The sequence below is a fragment of the Cervus canadensis genome, chromosome X, assembly GCF_019320065.1.
Source record: "Cervus canadensis isolate Bull #8, Minnesota chromosome X, ASM1932006v1, whole genome shotgun sequence".
NCBI lineage: Eukaryota > Metazoa > Chordata > Mammalia > Artiodactyla > Cervidae > Cervus > Cervus canadensis.
Genome location: NC_057419.1, coordinates 86,560,656 through 86,585,203, shown reverse-complemented (window position 1 = coordinate 86,585,203; position 24,548 = coordinate 86,560,656). Strand labels below are relative to the sequence as shown.

General features: G+C 34.8%; 1 non-coding gene across 1 annotated transcript; it reads left to right on the top strand.

The window, feature by feature from the left end:
- The first annotated feature begins 8,918 nt into the window (after positions 1-8,918).
- LOC122436137 lies at positions 8,919-9,025 on the top strand. The gene has a single exon (XR_006267905.1). It is a non-coding gene; the product is annotated as a U6 spliceosomal RNA (small nuclear RNA).
- The last annotated feature ends 15,523 nt before the right edge of the window (positions 9,026-24,548 follow it).

Below are 24,548 nucleotides of genomic sequence, written 5' to 3'. Positions count from 1 at the left end.
GGCAAAAAAAAAAGACAAACATTAATTAATCTTGAATATGGTATTATGATTTCAAAATTAATGTTTTAAAAAAAGACACAATGATGAAATATCAACTATATTACCACAATCCAGAGACAATTAATGCTACATTCTGTATATATACTTTCTATCATTCAATGGGTATATGAACATATACATGTATACCATATACAATCTATATATGCTTATATATAAGTGCTGTAAAATTTGCATCACACTGTACATAATTTTTGCAATTTTCTTTTAAAATTATTTGTACATTGTAAATATTTTATTAAATTTTTATAAAAACATTTCTTTAAATGGCTTCATAGAACAATATGCATGTATTATAAGTTATTTGCTGTCTTTTTGTTGTTGTCGTTGTTAAGTTGCTCAATCCTGTCTGACTGCAATCCCAAGGACTGCAGCATGCCAGGCTTCCCTGTTCTTCTCCATCTCCTGGAGCTTGCTCAAATTCATGTCCATAGAGTCAGTGATGCCATCCAACCCTCTTGTCCTCTGTCATCCCCTTCTCCTCTTACCTTCAATATTTTCCAGCATCAGATTCTTTTCTAATGAGTTGGCTCTTCCCATCGGGTGTCCAAAGTATTGGAGTTTCAGCTTCAGCATCAGTTCTTCTAATGAATATTCAGGATTGATTTCCTTTAGGATTGACTGATTTGATTTCCTTGCAGTCCAAGGGTCTCTCAAGAGTCTTCCCCTTTACCACAGTTCAAAAGCATCAATTCTTCAGTGCTCAGCCTTCTTTATGGTCCAACTCTCACATCCATACATGACTACTGGAAAAACTAGAGCTTTGGCTAGACAGATGTTTGTTGGCAAAGTAATGTCTCTGCTTTTTAATATGCTATCTAGGTTGGTCATAGCTTTTCTTCCAAGGAGCACACATCTTTTAATTTCATGGCTATACTCACCATCTGTTGTGATTTTGAATCCTAAGAAAATAAAATCTCTCACTGTTTCCATTGTTTCCCCATCTATTTGCCATGAAGTGATGGGACCGGATGCCATGATTTTAGTTTTTGAATGCTGGGTTTTAAGCCAGCTTTTTCACTCTTTTCTTTCACTTCCATCAAGAGGCTCTTTAGCTTCTATACACTTTTTGCCATAAGGGTTGTGTCATCTGCATATCTGAAGTTGATATTTCTCCTGGCAATCTTGATTCCACTTTTTGCTATGTCCAGCCTGGCATTTCACATGATGTACTCTGCATATAAGTTAAATAAGCAGGGTGACAATATACAGCCTTGACATACTCCTTTCCCAATTTGGAACTAGGCCATTGTTCCATACCCAGTTTTAACTGTTGCTTCTTGACCTGCATACAGGTTTCTCAGGAGGGAGGTAAGGTGGTCTGGTATTTCCATCTCTTTAAGAATTTCCCAGAGTTTGTTGTGACCACACAGTCAAAGGCTTTTAGTGTAGTCAATGAAGCAGAAGTAGATGTTTTTTCCTGGAATTATCTTGGCAGATGTTGGCAACTTGATCTCTGGTTCCTCTGCCTTTTCTAAATCCAACTTGAATATCTGAAAGATTTCAGTTCATATATTGTTGAAGCCTAGCTTGGAGAATTTTGAGCATTATTAAGCTATTTAGCCATTCCCTGTGTTAGGTATGTGGGTTCTTTACAGTTTTCTCTTAGCATAAACAAAACTTAGAGAAAGATTCACCTACATCTTTGTGCACAGTTCTGACTATTCGCAATAATTTTCTAGAAGCACAATTTAGGGGGCAAAGCAATAGGACTGGTTTTTTTTCATTTTTTATAATGAATTATAGTTGATTTACCATATTAGTTTCAGGTATGAAATATTGTGATTCAATATTGTATAGACTATATTCCATTTTAAATGATTAAAAATAGCTTATTTCCCTGTACTGCATAATATATTCTTGTTGCTTATTTATTTTATACATAGTAGCTTCTGTTTCTTAATCCCTCCCATCTCTCCCCTCACCACTTTCCCTCTCTGCACTGGTAACCACTAATATTATTATCAATATCTGCTTCTGATATATATATATTCCACATATAAGTGATTATGTACAGTATTTGCCTTTCTCTGATTTATTTCACTAAGCTTAATAGTCTCTTAATCCATCCATATTGCTGTAAATGGAAGAATATAATTGATTTTATGGCTGAGTCATATCCCACTATCATATATATACTTACACATCTTTACATATTCAACTGTTTTTGATGGGCACTTATGTTGCTAACATACCTTGGCTATTGCAAGTAATGATGCTGGAACACTGGGTTAGATATATCTTGTCAAATCCATGTATTATTTTATTTTGGATGCCTACCCAGTAGTGGAATTGCTGGATTATATGGTTATTCTATTTTTAGTTTTTTGAGGGACCTCCATGTTGTTTTTCATAGTGGCTTCACCAATTTAAAATCCCAACAAAAATGCACTATTTTCCCCTTTTCTTCACATCTTCACTAACATTTGTTATTTGTCGACCGTTAAGTGAAGCCATTTTGACAGATGTGAGGTGATGTCTCTTTGCAGTTTTATTTGCATTTCTCCTAGGACTAGCTATTTTCAGCATTTTTTTTTCATGTGTCTGTTAGCTATCTTTATGTCTTCTTTGGAGAAATGTCTGTCCATTCAGGTCTTCTGCCATTTTTCAATCAAATTGTGTGTGTGTGTGTTTTCTTTTTAATGTTGAGTTGTATGAATGTTTTATATATGTTGGATATCAATTCCTTATTGGTCATATACTTTGCAAATATTTTTTTCCAAGTCAGTGGATTGTCTTTTCTTTTGATCTCTTTTAACCCTCACAATTATTTCAGTTATATAAAGATATTATTTCATTTTTGCAAAAGAAAAACCTAGCATGACCAGCCGTCTTTGTTCCCTCATGACTTTTCCAATTTTAGCACTTAAAATACAGAATCCCTGGATACCTTTCAGTCACCCATAAATTGGAATGATTGGTCACCCTAGAATTGAAGGTTGGGGCACTTACATGATTCACTCAAAGTAGCCCAACACATATATAGTGGAGCTGAGGTTTAAATCCAGTTCAGACTCCAAAGCCCATATTTTAACATTTGTATACATTCATATGATCAATGTGGTATTATAAATTGTTACAGAAAAACATGCTGGAACAACTAGTTGACCAGAGACAAAAAATTAGATCAATACTTAACCCTTTACACTAAAATAAATTATTGATGAATAAACAGTTTAAATGCAAGCTCTGGATGAAAATATGAATGAATACATGTGCAATCTTGGAGTAAATATAGAACTCTAAACATTGCACAAAACCTAGAAACCAGAAATGAAAGAACAAATAAATATTATTTCACTATAACACTTATCAATAGGGGCTTCTCTGTTGGTCCAGTGGCTAAAGCTCGATGCTCTAATGCAGGGGACCTGATTTTGATCACTGGTCAAGGAATTAGATCCCACATACCATAATTAAGAGTTCACATGCTGCAACTAAAGATTCACACATTCCACAGCAAAGATCAAAGATCCTACATGCCACATCTAAGACCTAGCACAGAAAAATTAAAAAAAAAAAGAAATAAATGAATAAGTACTTTAAAAACTTAAATAAAAAAACATATCTATAACTTATAACATCACAACAACTTTTTAAAAGGATAAATAGGGAAAATACTTGCAACATAGATGATAAATGATTAATGACTTAAATATATAAAAACCCTCAAAAAATAGCAGGCAATATCTAAACTCCATAGTAAAAGAGTGGACAAAGGACATTAATAAGCACTTCAAAAAAGAAGTATGAATGACTAAAAACACATGAGTAAAATGTTATAATTTTAGTAGTGACAAAATTATACAAAAAATTACAAAATGTTGTTTTCCTAAAGCAGACTAACAAAGATGTAAAAGAATTAATAATACATAGTGCTGATGACTGTATGGGTAAAATGGGTCCAACTCATACAAACAAGGTGGAAGTATAAAAATAGTAAAACATGCAAATGCATTTTGATAATATAAATCAGAAGCCTTAAAATGCATATTTTTAATCCAAAAATATCCCCTTTCAAGATACTATTATAGGGAAATAATCTGACAAATTTACAAATACACACACACACACAAAATGTTCATTCTTTCACTGTTTATAATATCATATAACTAAAACAACTTAATATCTATCCATTGGGATTAGCTGCATAGATTATGGCACATTCTTGCAATGTTATTGCTGTTCAGTTCCTCAGGTGTGTCCAACTGTTTATGACCCCATAGACTGCAGCACGTCAGGCTTCCTTGCTCTTCACCATCTCCTAGAGCTTGTTCAAACTCATGCCGATTGAGTCGGTGATACCATCCAAACATCTCATCCTCTACCGTCCCCTTCTTCTCCTGCCTTCAATCTTTCCCAGCATCAGGGTTTTTCTAATGAGTTGGCTCTTCACATTAGGTGGCCAAAGTATTGGAGTTTCAGCTTCAGCATCAGTCCTTCCAGTGAATATCCAGGACTGATTTCCCTTAGGATTGGCTGGTTTGAGTTGCAGTCCCAGGGACTCTAAAGAGTCTTCTCCAACTCTACAGTTCAAAAGCATCAATTCTTCTGTGCTCAGGCTTCTTTATGGTCCAACTCACATCCATACAGGACTACTGGAAAAACCATAGCTTTGACTAGACAGATCTTTTTTGGCAAAGTAATGTCTTTGCTTTTTAATATGCTGTCTAGGTTTGTCATAGCTTTTCTTTCAAGAAGTGTCTTTTAATTTCATGACTGCAGTCACCTTCTGCAGTGATTTTGGAGCCCAATAAAATAAAGTCTGCCACAGTTTCCATTGTGTCCCTAACTATTTGCCATGAAGTGATGGGACTGGATGCCATAATCTTAGTTTTTTGAATGTTGAGTTTTAAGCCAACTTTTTTTACTCTCTTCTTTCACTTTCATCAAGAGGCTCTTTAGTTCCTCTTCGCTTTCTCCCATAAGGGTTGTATCCTCTGCATATCTGAGGTTATTGATATTTCTCCCAGTAATCTTGATTCCAGTTTGTGCTTTATCCAGCCCAGCATTTTTCATGATGTACTCTGCGTATAAGTTAAATAAGCAGGGTGACAATATACAGCCTTGACGTACTCCTTTCCCAATTTGGAACCAGTCCATTGTTCCATACCTAATTCTAACTGTTGCTTCTTGACCTGCATACAGATTTCTCAGGAGGCAGGTAAGGTAGTTTGGTATTCCCACCAGTTTAAGAATTTTCCACAGTTTGTTATGATCCACACAAGGCCTTTAGCATATTCAGTGAAGCAGAATTGGATTTTTTTTTAATTATCTTGCTTTTTCTATGATCTAACAAATGTTGGTAATTTGATCTCTGGTCCCTCTGCCTTTTTTAAGTCCAGCTTGTACATCTGGATCTTCAGTTCACATACTATTGAAGCCTAACTTGAAGGATGTAAGCATTGCCTTGCTAGTATATGAAATGAGTGCAATTGCGCAGTAGTTTGAGCATTATCTGGCATTGCCCTTCTTTGGAATTTAAATGAACACTGACCTTGATGGAAATAAATGAGAGGCTGGAGAGGTTAGCAGAAGGACTTAGATCCATATTTATGTATAGGCAAGGCTTAACTTCCCCTGAGTAGACACATGTCAAGGATTCAATTACATGGAGTAGTCAAATTTGTTTCAAGACATGCTTAGTATGTGCTATAATAAATCAAACTCCTTATGATCTCAGAGTCTAAAGAGCAGAGCACATATGGCAGTTAAAAAGTATTTCCGAAAGGGTGGTGAATTCAGTCTGTATCCTATAATCAACAGAGATATCACCACTAAACTCTGCTTGAATAGTCAATCCATGTGAATTCTGCTCTAGTACAGCTTTTATTGGACTGTGACATTGATCACCTTCTCAGACTCTTCACCTTGTCTCTCCTTCTATATGGATCTCTGACTATTTGCAGGGCATCTCCTTCAAGTATATTGAAATATAAGAAATTGCCAATATTTATCTATTTTGTACCAACTGAAAAGACAATTCCACATGTTTAACTTCCTATTTGAAAGCAAAACAAAACAATTCCTCAATGTAAAAATTCCAAAATACTTTTTTTTTTTTTTTTTTGTGCACTCACCGAGGCAAATGTCTTGCTCCTCTGCTGCCTGCATTGCAGATACTACAAATAAGCCATAAGTTGCTGCTGTTGGCAATGTGAATGAAGAAGGTATTCATCAAAATTATTGTACAAATTGTAATATTTATAGAGATTTCAGTAAAACTAGCCACTATTGCTACAAATTTTGGAGTTTGACAAGTTCATATCCACGAACAAATTTTCGAGTTATTGTCCTCACCTTAAAGTAGGGATAAGAATGGGACCTACCTCATAGGATTATTGTTGTTTAGCTGCTCAGTCATGTCTAACTTTTTGTGAAACCATGGAGTATAGCCTGCCAGGCTCCTCTGTCTATGGGATTTCCCAGGCAAAAATATTGGCGTGGGTTGCCATTTCCTTCTACAGGGGATCTTCCTGAAATAGGAATCAAGCAAGCCTGCATCTCCTGTGTTGCAGGCTGATTCTTTACTGATGAGCCACCAGAGAAGTCTAGGATATTTACATGAGATAATACATGTAAAATGTATTTAATACAGGTGGACACATAAGAAATGCTCAACTGAGAGCTTTCTAGCCTCTTAAAAAAAAAGAAACATTTTTTTTGCAGTTTTTTTCCCATTTATATTTATTAGTTGGAGGCTAATTACTTTACAATATTGTAGTGGTTTTTGTCATACATTGACATGAATCAGCCATGGATTTACATGTATTCCCCATCCCAATCCCCCCTCCCACCTCCCTCTCCACCCAATCCCTCTGGGTCTTCCCAGTGCACCAGGCCCGAGCACTTGTCTCATGCATCCAACCTGGGCTGGTGATCTGTTTCACCCTAGATAATATACATGTTTCAATGATGTTCTCTTGAAACATCCCACCCTCGCCTTCTCCCACAGAGTCCAAAAGTCTGTTCTGTACATCTGTGTCTTTTTTTCTGTTTTGCATATAGGGTTATCGTTACCATCTTTCTAAATTCCATATATGCTGTGGTACATATACACCATGGAATATTACTCAGCCATTAAAAAGAATTCATTTGAATCAGTTCTAATGAGATGGATGAAACTGGAGCCCATTATACAGAGTGAAGTAAGCCAGAAAGATAAAGACCAATAGAGTATACTAACACATATATATGGAATTTAGAAAAAAAAAACATTTTTTATTCTTTACCATAATCTCTAATCATGACATAGAATCTAGACACCAGAATTGCAAAATAGGCATCCCTTTGCAATTTGCAGTGGGAAAAAAAACAGAGGAAATGCTTTGCTCCATGAAGGGGCCCAATTATTCAGCATCTGACCAACCCTTCTACTTGCCTTTCAATCCCAGTGAAAGTGAATTACACAGTCAACTGAAGTAGAGACCGAATGACAGGGCAAAAGAGAGCTCTCCTTTCCCCAATTACATCTAGGAAATATTATTTTGTTTGTGCAAAGAAGAAACATTATTCTTAGAGAATTATTTATCACAGTTTATAAACTGACCTTGTAAGATTTTTAAAAATGTAATCCTCAATTAGGCCTTGAAAATATAGAGTGGATATAGCTACAATTGAAGCCACTTCACTTGGGTTTACCACAGCTCAAGTAACTTTTCCTGGCCAGCAGCTAAAACAGCTGCTGAATGTCAGTGGCCAGAGATTCAGGCTTGGGCATCCTCAGCTAAGGTGAAGCAGATGCCTGGCAGCTTTCTAAAACAGCTCATCAGCCAAATGAGGGTAAACCAGCATAGCAAACAAAGGACAAAACTTGAAGTTTTCTATGTAAGATTCCAAGATGTCAGTCTCTAAGTCAGGTCAGGAAACTTTCTGAAGTCTGGAAATTTTTTTTTTTTAAATGACTGTCAAGTATTTGTTCCAGAGTTTAAAGGGCAAGCATAGCCAGTGGCACCTGCAATTGACATGAACACAAGTGTGCCAAAGGCTTATTCTGACTACTTTGGGCACCAGAATGTTAACTGCAATCATCATTTAAAAAAAACCTTTCTTAATACTGGATTGAATTCTTCATAAAAACAAAGAAAAAAATATATAATTGCCAAAGTTTTGATCCTGTCAAATTTCTACTATTCTTTTCTCAACTAATTCTGTAATTATTCCTCCAGGCAGACAGCAAGTCAATAAGGTCCAGTAGAAAAGATCCTATGCTGCAGAGACCAAATCTCAATTCAACATTTATAAGGCATAAGATATTGAGCAAGTTACCTTGGTTTAAAAATCTGTAAAAAGTAAAAAAAAAAAAAAAAATCTGTAAAAAATATTAAAAACATACCTATTTCATAGGATTATTGTGATAATTAATATGCAACTTGACAAAGTGCTTGGCCTATAAACTCTGCTTAATAAATATTGGTTCTTTTATTATTTTTAAATTATGTTTTACTTGCTTTTAACCAGATCACCTCTTCTATTAACCAGCTCCACATCATTCCATCTTTTTTGGCTGAATCCTGCTATAATCTGTATTGGTTACAATCAGCAGAAAGCTCTATCTTTATGCACTAGTGCTCAAAGGATGGGGTGTTCATTAACTCTTTCTACCACTCTGGCCATTTATGTCTTCATTACCTAGTGCACAAGTTAGTATACAGCTGGAACTTAAGGCTCCCTTCCAATCAGCTCTCTGCAAAAAAAAAAAAGAAAAAAAGAAAAAGAAAAGCCTACTGCTGTCCAGAAAAAACCTTTTCTCTCTCTCATCTCCAGGCTAAATAGAAAGAAGAGTTTTATAGTTTGCCCTGTCTTTGGCTGCACACCACCCAAAAGCATTCAACTATTACTAAATTAAAAGTGACTTTGTGGTGTTCACTTCAGCAGCATATACACTATAATTGGAATGATTCAGAGAAGATCAACATGGCCTCTGAACAAGAATGACATAACAATTCATGAAGCATCTCCTAATTTTAAAACAGGCACTTTCATATATTGTGCTGAAAGTGAAAATGATTAACAGTGAATCCAACAATATCTTCTCAAATTGCAAATGTATTTACCTCTTGATCCAGCAATCCCAAGTCTAGAAATCTATCCTTTACATATCCTTTCACACGTATGAAATGATGTATTTAAAATGCAGACAGAAAAAAGGAGGGTGTTCTCTATATATTGATACAAAAAATATTTAAAATATGTAATAAAATGCTGTTTCAAGATATGAACAGTAGTATGTCTTAGATTAACTTAATATAAGAAAGGGGCATAAGAATATATATTCACATTTGCTTGCATTTTCATAAAAAAGAATAAACTAATAAAAATGATTGCCTATAGCAAGGATAGAAAATTATAGCCAGCAGACCTGGTGCCTATTTTTCTAAATAAAGTTTTGTTGGAACACAGCCATGCCATTTATTCTATATTGTCTATGGCTTTTGCACTGCAAGGGCAGAATTGAATAATTGCAGCAATGTCCACAAGGCTTGCAAGCCTAAAATATTTATTACTTGGGCCTTTACAGAAAATTTTCCAACTACTGACAATACAGTAGGGGGAATAGATAGGAACAGGGATGGAAGAAAGGCTTTTCAATGTACACACTCTTTTATATGGCTTTAGTTTTTGAACTTTTGAGGGAATGTATTGTCTTTTTGTAATGAAATCTTCTTTGAATCTTCTAAATAGGAGAGAGAAGGCAATAAACCAGAAGCAGAGGTTTGTGTTTGGGGCCTAAGTAGCCCAGATAAATTTCTCAACAAATATTTGTGAAATTAAAAAGTAGTCAACTTAGAAAATGTTCATTTAAAATGAAAAGGAATCACATTATGGTCACTCTCTGTGCTGCACTCTCAAAAATCACACACATATACGGTAGTCTGAAGTGTTCGTCTTTGACTATGTCATACACATATATGAAGCATACTAAGACCCAGGCACTGTGCTAGACAGGTAATGGTAATTATATTTGTTGATATTATGATTAGACACTTTTAATATAGTATATAAAACTAGTTCCTATTAATGTGTTACATGCTAGTTTCAGTGCTGTATATACATTGCCTCATTTAATCCTCACAAAATCCCAAATTTATAACTTCAACTCAGTCTTCTTTCCTGAAGTCCAGACTCATATAGTCACCTGGATACTCAACTTCTCCACTTAAATATCTAAAAGACATCTCAGACTCAATTCTCCCAAAAGTGAACTGTTGATGTTTCTCCCTGCACATACACCTGCTCTATCCACAGCTTTCTTTATCTTGTTACACAGCAATTCTATCCTTCTAGTTGCTCAAGATGAAACACTAAGAGCCTTTCTTTAACCTGTCTCTTCCTCTCACATGATATGTCTCATCATTTATAAAATTATCTAGAATCTGACAATATCTCATTGTATCCACTACTACCACACTGTTTTGATGTTCTGGGCCATCATCATCTCACACCTAGCCTTGTCACTGATTTCTCTGTTTCTCTTCTTGCACCTTTACATCCTATCTCCTACACAGCAGCCAGACTTATCACTTTAAATGAAATGTTGATCATATCACTTCTCTTCTCAGTACCCAACAGTATCTTCCTTTTTCATTCCAAGCAGAGGTCATTATCCAAACCTTTATTCATCTGAGGCCTAACCTGACCATACTGCTTAAAAAATTTCTGTCCTCTCAACTTCTACCCCAGCATTACTCATCCCTTTTCCCTGTTCTATAATTTATTTTTACATATAATTGTCATCTTTTAACCCTGTATCATTACCTTATGTATGCCTTTTTTTTTTTTTTTGGCCTGTGTGATAAAAAGTAGACTTTCAAATATTTGTTGAATTAAACAGTTTCTTGTGATGTGCAGATTATTTCTTCCTCCATTGTACAGAAGAGGAAAAAAAAGGTTCAGACAGGTTAATTCATTTGCTCAGAAAATTAATCAGGGACAGGGCAAGAAATTAAGCTCAGGTACTTCAGACCCTAAAGTTCATAGTCTTAACAGCTCAACAACTTCCTACAGTTTAGCAGGCCATACTCACCTGTGTGTATATTGCTCAGGCACAACGGTAGTTGTGAAGCAGGATCAGCAGTTGTCATGGAACTTGAATATAGCTCTCGAGAGAATAAAGCAAGCAAGTGGGAAAAACACATGGGTGATAAAATGGTGCCTTTCACGCTGACAGTTTCTCATACAGCCTTACCTGGATAATGGGGGAAAGGCATACTTGAAGGGTTTTACCATCAACCTACATTTTCTTCTTCACTTACTCTGCACAGTCGTGTTAATGATACTTAGGCCAAGTCAAATAAAACATTTACAACTGCCTGAGTTAGAGAGTCATTTCATGAATAAATATCCATTCAAGTTTCGTGTCACGGCATGGTAGGAGTGCTTAGACATAGTCCTTTTCGTAAAAGAGCCCCAGGAAGTAGAAACCTTTGTTAAAGTGTGAATTGAGACTAAGCCTTCGGTATCTCCACTTCAGGTGGGCTCCAACTTGTAACGCAGCCTAACGGGCAGAGAGTGTACTGAAATAGTAAAAAGTTTCCACAGAGTTACTGTGACCTAGTAATTTTGCTCTCCTACAAATGTCTACTAAAAGGTTTATTTTGCTTAGTGAAAGCACATAGAGGATCGTGGCATACACGAATATGCTTATAGTGCAGCTCCTCCTGGGAGAGAGGGCTGGTGGGCTCTGGGGGGAATTTGCCCTTCCCAGTTACATGTAATTTGCCAGTGTCTGCTCAGTGCCCAGTGAGAGTAAACCAGGCCAGAGCCTTTTAAACTGGGTCCTGGGGCTCTAAGGGGCTTACTAAATTTTGCATAATACTTTACAGGTGAACTTCACAGATCCTTATGTAAAAGTGTTGAATTTTTAAAATAACTCTTTGTGATTGCTGATTCTGTTTCCAGTAGTTCCCTCATGGCAAAATTACAGTTTTTTTCTTTTCTCTGTAGTGTAAGCAAAAGAATCCAGTGACTTAGACAACTGATTCTAGAGCCAGAATGTCAAGATTCAAATGCTGACTCAGTCATTCACTGAGTTCTTGGGGTTTTTAGGTAACCTCATCAATCTGTTCACTCATTGGTAAAATGGGATATTTTGAGAAATCAGTGGGATCAAATTCCCATCTAATGTTGTAATGTATGCAAATACTTAATACAGTATTATATATAATCCTGATATATAATACTCTTATTCTTACACACTACCAAGTATGAAACTCTATAATGGACTTGGAATCGACAAGCCCGGTTCTGGAATCTCCACTTTGCCATGGACCACCGTGCAACTTTAAGTTAAGCAACTTTATTTCCTCCCACCAAATTTTTTTCATTATAAAATGAAAGGATCAAATTAATTAGCCTTAAATTTCTTCCAGTTCTAACATGGAATAATAGTCCCTAAAATTCTATAATAAAGATCAGTCTAGAAAAAGTTATAATGTAGCTTTCAATTCTAGGTCTAAAATATTTTGCTTCATAAGTAATACTGTGGAAAAAAATTTCATCATAAAACACATAAGGTCTATTCCTAATTTTACTCCCTTGATACTTGCCTTCTTATTGCAGATTACACCGCCCCCCACCTTGAAATGTCTCATTTTTTTGCAAACCAGCATGTATTTCATTTCACAGTAATTTGCTTGTATAAAGACGTTGTATTATCAAACTACCACTCATGGTTCAACACATTTTCTTCTTCAATATAAAGATCATTTCACTTCAGGAAAGTACAAATCTTTTTATTAGAAAGAAAAATGAATGATGTCTTCTATTGTCTCATGGGAATAAAGACTTTCCCATATTTTGAGTTCTTGGGAAGAAACCAAAGGTGGGTTGAGGTAGTGCTCATTTCACTAAGTGAAAGTAATCTGATCTCTGATCCAACTAGAGATAGAAATAAAGAGAAGACTGTCCTCCTATGTAAATCTAAATACCCAAACAATTCAGAAATGGTCAACTTTAAGAATGAAAGCTCTATATTATTTAGCTTGGCTGTGATAAAAAATGATCCAACAATGTAAAGCAATTTTTCTTCAATTAAAACATAAATTAAAAAATATGACCCAAGAATCTCAGTGGTTTATAAAGACAAAAGTTTATTTCTCATTTGTGTTATATGTTAGTTGCAGGTTGGCAGTCACAGCTCCCTGTGACTGCTTCCAGAATACAGACTGAAGAGCAGCTCCTGAGCTGGACTACTTCTCTCAAGGTAGGGTGAAAGCAAGAAAGCTTATAAAACCACCTGATGGCTCTTGGAACTTTTCCTTAGGACTGGCATACTGTCTGCTGTGATCATATGTGTTTAGCCAAAACAAATCATACAGCCAAACTTGATGTCAACAGAGCAAAGAAGTATACTTCCTCCACAGAAAGGTATTGCAAATCACACGGAAGGGAGCAAGGATACACACTCTTCTTATAAGGAAAGAGCCAGCGAGAAATTAGGAATAATGATACTATCACCATCTGCTTTCTGAGTCAGAAATATTTCTTTCTTCCACATGCAAAATAGACTCATAAATCATGTTCATAGCTTCTCTTTGTTAGCTTGGTAAACTCTGTGGAGAAGGCCATGTCTGTCTTACTAATGTATCCTCAGCCCTGTGTTTGAAACTATAGTAGCTGTTCAAAAATCTTATTTAGTTAATAAGTGAAGGAATAAACTAAAATAGCCTGAATGAATAGCATATTTCCTTTTTGTTCAGAAAGGAACAGAGAAAGTGCATGTGAATTGGTGACATATTCCATAAAGCTGAAGCAGGTCTCAGAAGTGAATGTAATGATCTGGACCTATGAAAGGCACTAGGTTTCCTTTGAGCTGACAAGGGCTATGTTCTGTAAAACTGAGGAGAAATCAATTTGATTAAAATGAAGCTTGTGGTTTGTAGTGCTATTTGGAGCTGATTAATGATGAACTCTCCTCATTAGAAATGTGATACCCCAAAGTTCTTTCTTATATTTCAAATAAGTTTCCAAGTAACTGACTGACATGTCTTTAACAAACCCAGAAGGTGGAAAGCTTTCTCAACCAATATCCCCCTCATTAAACTTCAGTACCCACCCACTCACAAAGAAACCTTTGAAATTAGTACATGAGAGTTTTATATTTTGATGGCTTAATGCTATTTGGGAGAAAAATAGGATTTTATCCACAAGATGAAAACAAGCCATTATTTCAAGAGCAACGCTGTGTTTGTGATACTTTGAATATTAAGGTATTTCCCTCCCACTTTTTTTCAAGCTTTTGAATATGCATAAATCATCAGTATATCCAGGGAGGTAGGAATCACTATTTCCTTTGTAACAATGATAACACCAAGGGAGACAAAATGACTTGCTGACAGCAGAGTGAGTCAGCAAGTCCACAGATGAGTCAGAAGCAAAGCCCTGGTTTCCTAATTAGCACACTGGCAGTCTTACTGCCCAGGCTTCTGGCTTCATCTCATGTCCCCTGGCACTGTTAGGGCAGCTTAGTTAGGTGATATTATTATTTGGTATTGTTGCAGCTCCAGAGTGTCCCTTCTGCCTCAATGTATTTGCTGATGATAATTACACATTAGCAATCCTGAAAAGTAGCAAAAGAGAGGGTGGGAATGAAGTCATGCAGATGCATATTCATATAATCATTTGCCATGTCATTATAGCCCCTTCGAGTACACAAGTTCTTATGGCAGCACATAGCCAGAGCACATACGCTGCAAATACCACGTAGCTTGAAAAGCCAGTGTGTGAGGGCAAGAGAAACAGAGGGCCCCAAAATGTTAGTTTATTTCCCAGCGTTTTTTAAACTTTTTTTTTTTTCTCTTTATACATGAGGACAGTTGAAGCAGAAAGTTTGCTGCTGGCCATTTTGACCAAGCCAGAAATGCACTTCTCCTATTAGGATATTATAATAATCAGTTCATTCCAATTACACCCCTTGGCTCTTCAATCCTAAATGAAGGAAGAGAAATTTGTAGTGAAAAATAGGAGGTTTTTTCTGCATTCTTACTGAAAGGTTGTTGTTGACATACAAAAAGACACCGAGATTCTTGGCTTCTGGAGGAGAAGAATTCAATCTGGGGCCAGAGACGAGGCTTGATCGCTCAGAGCTTTTGTGTAATAAAGTTTTATTGATGTATAAAGGAGATAGAGAAAGCTTCTGACATAGACATCAGAAGGGGGTAGAAAGAGTACCCCCTTGCTAGTGTTAGCAATGGAGTTATATACTCTCTAATTAGTTATTACAGTGAATCAAAAGGATGTCTGGAGGTTGTAAAGACCTCACTAGACCTACTCCCATTATTTACACCTTAAGATAACAGGATTAGCCAGAAGGTTTTTTCCAAAGACTGTCCTCAAGCAGGATATATTATTGTTATATAATCCTAAGCAATGTAGAGGGACAAAAAAGTTTGTCCTTTCTTCCTCCTTGAGAATTCTAGATCCCTCTCTCCTTGGGGACCCCTAGACTTCTTATCAACCTGCCTAGGAATTGACTCTCTCATTACTACAGTGCAAAAAAAATAAGTTATGTTTCTTCCATCATCAATTTATTTCTCTCTGCTGGATCTTTCCTGCCATTAATTAAACATGAGTTGTTTCAAGGGAAGAAAGGAAGGGAGAAGAGAGGAAGGGAAGGAAAGAAGAAATGACAAATATTTCATTTGACACCAGGGTAAGCTAGTAATCCTAAATTTCATAATTGATTTTTTGAAATTTCAACAATAAAATCCTTCTTTTAATGGAAGGAATGAAAAAATGGATGTATGTAAGGAGGGGAGTGATTTCAGACATTTTTGCAAGTAATTTAAAACCGTAGTCTACCTAGGGAAGAACAGAAATTCTGTCCAGAGAATTTTCTGAAATAGAAACAGATGACCAACTCAATTTCAGCCCAAAACAAGAATCAATCTCTTAGTATTCATGAGTCTTTCAACAAGGTCAGTCTTTCATTAGACAATCTATCTTTCACTTTTTATGTCATTTACAACTCAAGATCAATATTGTGAAACAACATAATGGAATAGAATTAGAATAGTGATTTTTAACACTGAATATTCCACTTTTAGATTCATCTGTTTCTGTACACATTTATGTGGGAGACAATTCTCCATAGGTCTCTCATGATTCTACAAGTCTTCTGAGCACTATCAGTTTTTGTTCTGGACCATCTTTTCAAATACATTTATATAGTAAATGGCTTGGAAGATAGAGATACCGACTCCTCCCAGAGCAAAGAGTAAGTCTGTTTACTCTCCTGTGTAATAAAGACGTTATCTCCTTCTAGGGCAAAGTTCAGTCAGGTTTGTTTACAACCCACTGTAAAAGATTCTGGTTCCCTGAACTCATTGTTCTTTAGCTGTGACATAAACCCACTACATGTGAAGAATTCACCTAAGACCACTCCATATTGCTCCCATGGAACACGAGGGCAAGAGGAACTGATGTGAGCATCAAGATCATACTGGCTACTGTGTTCTGTTAAAAATAAAGTCCTTTAATTCTGATCCAGTGGTCTTTTTGTTTTCTGCCAGTATCCATGATGTGCAGCAAGCTAACTGGTTAACTAGCAAGTATGATTTAAAAAAAAAATCCCAGAACTTTCATAGTTCTTAATTTTTAAAAATAATGTGTATTCTTTAAGTTATTATATATTTAAATCATATGGACAGACACCAGGTTGTTTAAAAATATAGTGAACATAAAACATCATTTTTCTTTGAATCTCTATAGTTTAATATATTATGATTTAGCTACTTATGGGAACAAATATTGTACATGAAAGTGAACTGTTTTAGATTTTTCTGCAGGTAATTTACTCTTCAAAATAATGTGCACTTTTAAAAATCACAAAGTTGCACAAAAGTGAAACTTCATGTTTAAGAAAATGCTATTTTCAGTATATTCAGCAGTACACATACTAAAGTTAAAAAGATTAGCAAGGTCTGAACTCAAGGATAATGTGAAAATTTATGAAATGTTTCATATTTGAACAAAGTAAAGGAATAAAAGAATGCCTTGAAAATATAAATAATATAAAATAATAAACACATAATATAAAAGAAAGAATAAAAAGAAAAAGGAAGATTAAACAGTTGGGTTAAATATAAAAATAATAATAAGATAGTTGATAAAAGCTAAATATATCAATAAACATTTTAAATGCAACTGATGTCTTAATTAAAAGACTGAAATTGTCAAAGTGGATTAAAATCATAAGTTCTTTAAGTGGAAATCAAGGTGCACTTATGCTAAATAAAAGGACACAGATGTTTACAGTTAAAAAAAACGGTGAAAATCATCACCAATCTAATCTATTAGAATCCAGTAAGGTTAGAATTTGCAGATAAAATACAGGATGTTGAGTTGCATTTAAATTTCATATCAATAACAAATACTTTTTAGTATCTGTCTCATGCAACATTTGATTTTTCTATTAATGTACCTAATTCAATATTTCAAAAAGCATATTTTAAGATATGTGTTACTCATGAAACATTTTATAAATTGAAAATAATTAAATATAAAGATATGCATATTCTTATATATGAGAATGAACTCCCATGCATAAACTTGGGGGAAAAAAAAGATGGTGGAAGACGTACTATGCAAGTAGATTTCAAAAGAAAATTGGTATAGCTATAATAATATCATGAATATGCTATTATATGGCATATTAATATAATATCACAAAGATGCTATGGCAAGAAATATTACTGGAGAAATATATGGGCATCATATATTTAAAAATAAAAAGCCAGTCAAAAATCTCACTTGAGGGATATTCTGCAAACATCTGACCAGTACTCTTCAGAACTGTCAAGTTTATCAAAAACAAGAAAACTCTGAATAACTGTGATAGCCAAAAGGAGTCTAAGGAGATGTGATAAGCAAATGTAATGTGATATTCTGGAAGGGATACTGGAATATAAAAAGTACCCCCAGAGGAAAATCAATGAAATATGAATAAAACACAGAGTCTAGTCAATAATAATGAATCAATATATGTTCACAAGTGTACCATTCTAAGACTTTAATAAGAGGATATCATGGATGGGGTCAACTCTCTGTATTATTCTCCCAATTTTTCTATTAATTTAAAATTATTCTAAAATGAAAATTTCATTGAAAAGTAGATAACATAAATAACTCATATCTAGTATTTTTAAAACTCCTAAAAATACATAGAAAAACAGATAGTCCAAAAGAAAAATGAGCAAAATATTTGAATATGTACTCACAAACAAAACATCCAAGTGGGGAAAAAGTCTGAACTATATTCTTTAAAAGTCTAACTATATTCTCCCTATCTAATTAGCCATTCTGGTTATGTAAATAAAAATCACAATATAATACCACTGTCAACCCATGAGAATGATTAAAATGAAAAGACAACACAGATACCACAATGTTCACTGTAGCACTCTTTACAATAGGTAGGATGTGGAAGCAACCTTGATGTCCATCAACAGATGAATGGATAAAGAAGTCATGGTACATACATATATACAATGGGATGTTATTCAGCCATAAAAAGGAATGAATTTGAATCAGTTCTAATGTGGTGAATGAACCTAGAGTCTGTTATACAGAGTGAAATAAGTCTATATAACAGAAAGATAAAAACAAATATTGTATATTAATGCATATATATGATATCTAGAAAAATGGTATTGATGAACCTATTTGAAGGGAAGGAATGGAGATGCAGATATAGAGAACGGACTTGTGGACACATTAGGGGAAGGAGAGGGTGGGGCAAATTGAGACAGTAGCATTGACATATATACACTATCATGTATAAAATGCATAGCCAGTAGGATGTTAATATATAAGTCAGGGATCTCAGCCTGGCCCTCTGTGACTACCTAGAAAGTGGGCTGGGGAGGATATGGGAGGAAGTTCAAGAGGGAGGGGATATATGTATACTTATGGCTGATTCTTGTTGTTGTACTGCAGAAACCAGCACAACTTTCTAAGGCAATTATACTCCAATCAAGAAAAAAATGTAAAGACAAAAGCAACTAGTTGTTCCCAAGGGTTAGAACAACTGGCACTTTCATACCTCTCTGCAGGCAGGAATGTACATTGGCACAACACTTGTAAAAGTGTTTACTAAAATTGAATGTACACATACTGTATGATGTAGTAATTTCACTCTTCCAGTACATATCATCAAAAATACTTGTACATGGGAATGTTCATATCAATACTAAGTCGCTTTGGTAGTGTCTGACTGTTTTGGCCCTATGGACCATAGCCCACCAGGCTCTTCTGTCCATGGGATTCTTCAGGTAAGAATACTGGATTGGGTTGCCATGCCCTACTCCAGGGGATCTTCCCAACATAGGGACTGAACCCATGTCTCTTATGTCTCCTGCATTGGCAGGCAGGTTCTTTACCAGTAGCACCACCTAGGAAGCCCTTTCATATCAGTACTACTTGTAATAACCCCAAGTGGAAGCAACCTTTTGATTCTGATTATCAGAGAACCCAACATTGATTAGAGAATTATTTTGGTCTGACTTTTTTCGGTCCTGATATTACTTTCTGTTTTCAATCTCTGTTTGATCCTGGATTTTCATTAAAATGTCTCTGAATCCAGTCTAAGAACTTGCCCTTAGCTCAAATGAATAGTTCTTCAAAGGATAGTCAGAGGATTCCTTTGAGTTAAATCAGAGGAATTAGAGGAGTTAGCTTGAGGTATTGCTATAAGAAATGCATTCATGAGAGTTCTTCAGATAAGTAAAAAACAAGCACCGTGAATGACATCAGAAGTAAAGACAAAACAAATACAAATCTTGTTTGCTTTAGAGAACCTTTGTGCAAGACTAGGAACATAAGCTGATCATTTGCTTTCACACTTTAGGCACTGTTTCAAAAAGAGCAGCAATTAAAAAATTAATACCGCATAATGAAATAATATAATGTTATGTGTTCACTTCATATACACTTGACTATAATTCCCTTGAGTAACATTTAAATGCAAATAAATCATTTAAATTTATAATGAAGTGGCAAACAGTAAAGAGCACATTTATGCTCATGGTCTGTGGGACTTAACATTAAAATATTCAATATTATATATATATTTAATAATACATATTTATTAAATAATAAATGAATATTTAATAAATAAATATAAAACATTAAAGAATGGATAAAGGAAAAAGTTTTCCAGTGCATACTATAGTATCTGGCATAGAGTAGAAAAACATACTGCTCACAGTAACTGATGGTTAGTCTCTGCAAAGTGCATTCTTTTGGATAGATAGATATAAATCAGATTTATATAAATAAAATGACATCCTGCAACTCTCTAAAGGATGATTGAAAACAAACTTTTTTTAAGGTGTAATTATGTATAATTGACAAAAACATTTGCAATATCCATAATTTATGATTCATAATTAAATTTTAATGTTAAGCCAGTGGGAGATTCTACTTAAAATAATAGCAAAAAGTTTATTAGGGCTTTGAATGAATTTCTCCCTCGCTAGAAAATATGTCATTGGTAAAAGGTCAAATTTAATATTGATCAGTAAATTGGCTTCTTTTGATTTTAAAGACTATAACAATGGATTTAACTGAAACTATCGATTGAAGATATGTTAACTACACCTTTTTGAGGTCCATAGAATAACTTGAAAGTGAAAATGAAAGTTGTTCAGTTGTGTCCAACTCTTTGTAACTCCATGAACTAGACAGTCCATGAAATTCTCCAGGCCAGAATACCTGGAGTAGGTAGCCGTTCCCTTCTCCAGGGGAATGTCCCAACTCAGGGATTGAACCCAGGTCTCTCACATTGCAGGCGGATTCTTTACCAGATGAGGAACCAGGGAAGCCCAAGAACAATTTGGGGGGGAGATGTATTCATTTTCTTCTTACTAGTATTACCAGATTAATTAATCATCTGAAAAATCAGTACGTTTATTTGTTGCTGTGGTTGACCATATTCACTAGAAATATCCATGCCAAAAAGAATTTTCTCTGAAAGCATGTTTATATCGGACTCAGTGATACAATGTTTAGCTGGTGGTTTTATTTTATGTATGTATATTCTTTAACTGCAGCTCAGATATGCATTGTGCCCATTGTCAATAGGCAGCAATTACTTGTCTGACAAGTTTATTGTAGAAGCATCTAAAATGCAAAAGAGATTAAATCATAAATGTATTTGTTTCCCTAGAACCAAGTGAACCATAAAAATATTGCTAAGATTGCTAAAAGTGTGCCAGACATCAACATTTAGAATTAAGCTTGACATTTCTGTCCTTTACTCATTAAATTTCTGGCCATGCATTTTATATGGTATATACAGTGAGCCATTGTGAAGTATGAAGCCAAATATAAAATGTGTAATAGTCTTCTGAAGTGAAGAAAATTCAGTCTCCCATGGAAAAGAATAAAATAGGATGCCCCCAAAACAGATAAAGAGCCCACAATACATACTATAAATAATTTGGAGCTCTGCCAAGTTCAGTGAAGGAATTCATAGGAAAATATCAAAAATCCTAAAGTAAAACTCACTGTATAATTTTTATTCTAAAAAATATGTCAAATAATTTAACTTCAAAAGAAATAAAATGTATGGATTAGGGTTTCAAAGTGTGATTGTATTTTCTATCATTAACTCTTTTTTGTAGAGTAAGAATTTAGAATGAAAGGTATACTATTGGAATTTAATATTCACATTAAGAAAGTTTTTTATATAAAACTATTATTTATTAATTTTTCTATATTAATATAGGATTTACCCCCTCAAAATCCAGGTTTACTTGGTTGTGGTAGGGTCATTAATGATCAAAAAAGTAAGTGTGCTGGAAACACTGCTATAGGAACGATCTCCGACATTCTCCATACTTGCTACTAGTAATAAATACTTCTTTCTTCTGCTCAAACAAACAACAACAAAAAAAAAGTAAATATCCTTAATCATTGAATATGTTGTAAAGCACTTTTTTTTTCTAGATTGGAATCTATTGCTGATGTAATTCAGTGTCATAGATCAAAATAATGTCAAGACAATTGACAATCCTGTGAGGAAAATAAGCTTAATTTTGAATCAAACTTTCCTCTGGCAAAGTGAATGTTCTTTCATATGAGGTAAGAGTTGAAAAAATAAATGTGAGTTTATTTCCTTTCCCTTTGCCTAAAATAGTATCAACTACCATAACCATCATTGTTACAGAAATAAGAAAGGTAAGCAGAGATTAATCCTTCTATTGTGGCTAAGGTTGGTGTTATGTACTTATTTATACATTTCCTAGATTTGGAAGGTTGTCTCACTGTAGGTACACACACAAAGGGTTTGGAAAGTCCCTCCAGTAAGTCATTATGAAAGTTCAGCTCTTATGGGGAGCCATATGCAATTTTCATTTCCCTAGCTTAAGTATAAGCTTTAGTGAAGATATGCAAAATGAAAATGTCTAGTGAGGGAAGTTTCTGCTTTGGCAAATTATGTCACCCAGTGACAAGGAGCAAGGTGAATTTGCTACACAAAAAAAGAAGAAGAAAGTAGTATAATGTCAGATTTGCAGCAACTTTTAGGCTTATATTGTTAAATTAATGCAGTCTATCATATATTTTAAAGTCCCATCTGTGGCAAATAATGAAAGATACAGAATGAAGGAAAGCAGTGATGTTGACCTGTAGAATCAAAACATGACTAATAAATCAATACAGTCATTTTTTTCCTCGTGTATCATCTTATATTGCACACTGAGTCATAGCAGCTGGGCTATGATCCAACTCAGATGGTCAGACAATCCAAAACACCAGATCAGCAGATTCCTGAACCAGTATTATTCATCATATAGACATAGTCATTAGACCAATGAGACATGAAGCTTGTATTTACAGAATGAAAAAAAGTTCCAAATGAAAGCTGTAAGAGTTTGATCTGATTCACAGATGTTCTGCTTATTTGACACACATCTGGATATATGGAAACCTTCAAATGATTAACTATAGTCTTTAGTTTATTTGCTACTCTTCTGTGTCATATAAACAGTCTTCGGGCCTTCCTTAAGTTCAGACATCCCCATAATTCACGAATATGCATACATATAGTACAGTAAAACAAGGAGCAGTATCTTCCAAGAAGAAATTTGGCAATGTCCGAAGATATTTTAGTTGTCATACTTGGAGGATGTTACTGGCTTCGAGTGCTGGAGGCAAGGGATGCTGCTAAATATCCTACAATGTACAGGACAGCCCCCCACAGCAAAGAATATTAGTTGAGCAGCTAGTTATTTTAAATTAATTGGTCATTATATATACAGAAGTTTTCAGATTATAAATCAAAGTGCAAACAATAGAGAGCAAACTGTATTGTAGATTGCTGTTTGATAGTCATAGTATTAAACTAAACAGTTAGAAAAAAAAAAACAAAACAAAAAAAAAACAGCTGAATCAAAGGTCAAGTTGTACCTGGGCTAGAATGAGTGATGAGCTGGAGTCAACTGGTATTGGCTTGTTCTGTTAAATTTTCTTGAATTTTGCAAGCCAATTGATATCACATTGATATCTTGAAATTGTCTCTCCATGTTGAGAGTATTTACATGGGGGAAATCAGCAAACACTATAACCAGGATTTTGTTCACACCCCCCAGGGAGGCAGTTGCCAATCATTTGCCAGCACACCAACAGTTTTGGATACAGAGCATGATTGATACTGTAATATTATCCGCTGTCTACTTAACTGTACGAAAAATCACTTTTTACAAGGCCAATTTAAATTATTATTTATCAGTATTTTTAGAATAATCTCTTCTACTCATGCTTTATATTTACATATAAAATATCAGTGTATTCCATTTGGCAATGCCAACCTCCCATTATACCGTAAATCTTAACAGAAGCTTTAATTGATCACTTTTTGCAAAATAAGGCTAATGAAAGTATTCTGTTTATTAGTCAAAGACTAATTGTATAAATGCATACCATTAACTGACATGATCAGAGTCTTGGAAAAGTGAGGATACATTTTAGTTAAGAAAAATGACTACTATTAAAAAGCTCAAAGTTGACATATTCAAGACATAAATGAGGCTTTGATGTAGCTAAACTAATTTTCTCCCTAAAGGAAAGGTCAGAAGCGTTAGAATGGCAAATTTACTCAAGAAATTAAAGCTCTAGTTATCTGGTTGGGGGATGAATAGAGTAAAATTATAACTTTCTCTACTAATTTGTCTTACTAACTTCTTTTGTTTCCAAATTTCATAACACATCTATGAAATAACAAGGTATCATTATTTAAAGAGATTTTATTAGTTTCAGATAACGTTTTTTTTTATTATTATTATTTTTTTCCAGTGGGTTTTGTCATACATTGATATGAATCAGCCATGGATTTACATGTATTCCCAATCTCGATCCCCCCTCCCACCTCCCTCTCCACCCGATTCCTCTGGGTCTTCCCAGTGCACCAGGCCGGAGCACTTGTCTCATGCATCCCACCTGGGCTGGTGATCTGTTTCACCATAGATAGTATACATGCTGTTCTTTTGAAA